Below are 3228 nucleotides of genomic sequence, written 5' to 3'. Positions count from 1 at the left end.
GATTGAAAGCAACAGATTCTGGCTTGGAGTGGTAGAAGTCCTTCCGGACGTTCTGGAAACTCAAAGCAGGTTGTGATAAAGATGTGGCATCCGATCCATTGCCATTGTTGTTGCCATTGCCGGTTATGTTTAATGAAACAGATTGTTATCTAGTTCTGCTGAAAGTGCAAGAATATATTGAACTAGGGGAAAAATAAAAATAAAAAAATACCTGAACCTTAAACAGAGAAGGAGACTAGTTGATGATGATACTGATTTAATTGAAAATATAGTAACTATCAAAAAGCTTGCTTCCGACATCGAAGCATCTCTCTGGAAAATGTTTTTGGAACAGATTCAGTCCAGTTCCTCCCCCATTGTTGCATGGATTGCTACTATTTTCTCATCTCTCTCAGCTTCAGCAATTAAGGGCTCTACAAAGTATTGGGTGTATGACTTTGTCTTTGATTTTGTCTTCAATTGTTTCCCTGACTTTGGTTCAAACTTCACCACAACTATAAAAAAAAAAAACCAACACCAATTTATTAGCCCCATGCTACAACCATAATTTTTCACTTTTTTTTTGTCCTTTGTGCTATTTTCATCCTTGTAGTTTAATTTATTTTCAATTTTATCCTCAAAGTATTAAATGTGTGTTAAAAGAGAGAGAGAGAGAGAGAGAGAGAGAGAGAGAGAGAAAGAGGTGCACCATGCATCTTGTTAGATGCAACCTCAGCAGGAGCATAGCCTTTGCCTTTCTCAGTTAAAATATGGATGAGAACAGGTCCAGGTGCAGGGAGGGACTTGACATCCTTCAAGATATGAACCAAGTCTTCCACAGTATGACCATCCACAGGTCCAATATAGTACAACCCAAGTTCTTCAAACAAGCTTGCTCCTGAACCACCCACCATCCCTCTCATGTATGAATCCATTTTTGCTGCTATTTCATGTCCTTGGCTTCCCATCAGTTGCTTGGTCATGCCCTGTTTTTGTTTCAAACACAATTTTGTTTTCTTTTTGGGCCAAATTATAAGGATAGCAATTAGCACAATCTTTACCTGAATTTATAATTATGTCTCGATTTAGTGTAATTAATTACAATTGTCAACCCTTTTTTTTTCTTTTTCCTTTTTTAAAGAATGTGCATGTGAGTAGCATGTTGATCATATTTTAAATATGTTCGACTTAATGAATTAATCAACTTAGTGACCATTTTATGTCAAAACTCCTAATCAGCATCATCAATTGGACTAATTGATACAAAATTTAAAATTAAGGGGAAAAGAATTAAATTAATTGAAAATATAGGAACTATTAAAAATAAAAATACCACTGATGGAAGCACCCAAGGTACTGAAATTGTGGTGAGAGTAGCTGAACTACTTACCAAAACAGAGAAGGAGACTAGTGCTCTATAGGAGAAACATAGAAGGAGACTAGTGAATAGAAAGCAATAGCAGTACGGAAAAGAATCAGCAGCTGCAGCAACTGCAGAACAAAGCAGCAGCTGTATAGGAGAGAATGAACAAAAACAAAGAGTATGGAAGAATTTGGCAGTAACAGAGAGAATGAAAAAGTTGCAGATGTAGGAAAGAGTAAAGAAACAAGAAAATGGAATAGCAAATATAACTGTGAAAAAGAGAAAACAACTTGAGAAATGAAAAGCATCAACTTCAGAGTAGGGAAGAAAGCTGCAGTTGTACCTATGTGGCTGTTGCTAGTGCTGTTTGTGCAGGGCTTTTCTTGGGTTTATTTTCTAGTTTTTCTTGCTTTTTCTCTCTTGAGGGTTGTGCAAGTGTATTTTGTATTGTTTTTGGCTAGTCTATTGAATGTTTATAGCCCTTCTTTCCTCATGTGGCAAACGAACATTCTTTTGTGTGGTTTATTTTAGGAAGATTCTCTTTATAGTTTATTTAGTTTAGTTTATCTGTTTGGTTTTGTTTCTCTTTTACAGCTCTAGTTTTTTTTGTTTGGTGTTGTAAGGCCTGGGGAATGCCCCTCGTATATCTCTATATGTCATCGTTTTATTTTATGACTTACTAAAAAAAAAAAGTTACTTATATTGCTTTTATAATTTCGCTTTAATTAATTGCTAACCAGTCAATGTTATGTCTTTAAAACAGTGCCTAGTAGACACCCTCGTGGCTTGACATGCGGGTTGAAGGTTCAAGCAATGGTTCAAAAGGATGGAAAGCGCAAAGTTCCCATACCACAGGAGTATCGTGCACTAGTGGGGGATCATGCCTCTCAATTAGTCTCCAAAATTGGTGTTGAGGTCCGAACACACTTGCCAAACTTTAGCATTCGCAGGTGGAAACATGTCAACGAAGAAGTTACGGCACCTATGTTTCAGCGTCTAACGGTAAAATTTTTACATAATTGATTGAATTAATGTAATATAATTAATTATGACTTATAAGATTTATGGTTGTTGCTAGGATCAATTGGACATGGAAGGTGACTCCACAAATGTTAGCAAAGCGGTGGCAACAAAGTGTGGACGGAGCTTGAGCAGCCACACCTACAGACTACGAAAAAAATACCTGAACCTTAAAAGCGCTAAGGGAGAGGAGTATGCTAGAAGCCACCCACTGCCTGAATGTGACCTCGAGAAATGGAAAAACTTGATTGACAAGAAGTGGAATGATACCAATTGGCTGGTAAACTTTTCTTATGTTTATTTTTTGTTGACAATTATTTTGTCTTCCTAATATATATATTTTTCTATTGGAACTTGCTCCTTGCAGAAGCAATCAAATGCTAACATTGACAATAGAAATCAATTGAAGACGAAGCACAGGTGTGGGTCAAAATCTCTCCCAGTTAGGGTACACGAGGTGGTGGGTCTTCTTTAATTTTTCTTCCATTTTTTTTTTAAAGATGATTCTACTACCATCATTCCTATTTAACTTACTAGTTGAACAAAAAAAATCAGACAATTGCAAATGGGGGCCAACTGCCAGAGTTGCCATGTGTTTACAAATCTACACACTTTAACGATGTCACAAAGCAGTGGATATCTCTGGTGTGCGAAGAGAATTATGTATGTATATTTACCTTTTGTATTAGGATGATTGCAATTTCAATTGTATCTTTATTCATTTTTCTATATTTTTTTTAAATGACAGGATAACATGATAAAAATCCAAGTTGAACATTGCTCCCGACCTGGTGTGGTTCCAATTACTCCGGAGGAGCTATCTGTGAAGGTGCTAAAGCCAAGGTCGGGATATGTTAAAGGACTCG

The 3228-nt window shown here is 36.5% G+C and overlaps 1 pseudogene; it reads right to left on the bottom strand.

The window, feature by feature from the left end:
- Positions 1 to 336: 336 nt before the first annotated feature.
- Positions 337 to 962, bottom strand: LOC145804040 (1-deoxy-D-xylulose-5-phosphate synthase 2, chloroplastic pseudogene; annotated as a pseudogene).
- Positions 963 to 3228: the final 2266 nt, after the last annotated feature.

This window comes from Camellia sinensis, chromosome 12 (genome assembly GCF_055761805.1).
Source record: "Camellia sinensis isolate YWXY chromosome 12, ASM5576180v1, whole genome shotgun sequence".
In the NCBI taxonomy this organism is placed as follows: domain Eukaryota; kingdom Viridiplantae; phylum Streptophyta; class Magnoliopsida; order Ericales; family Theaceae; genus Camellia; species Camellia sinensis.
This window is presented reverse-complemented; position numbering and strand designations above follow the sequence as displayed.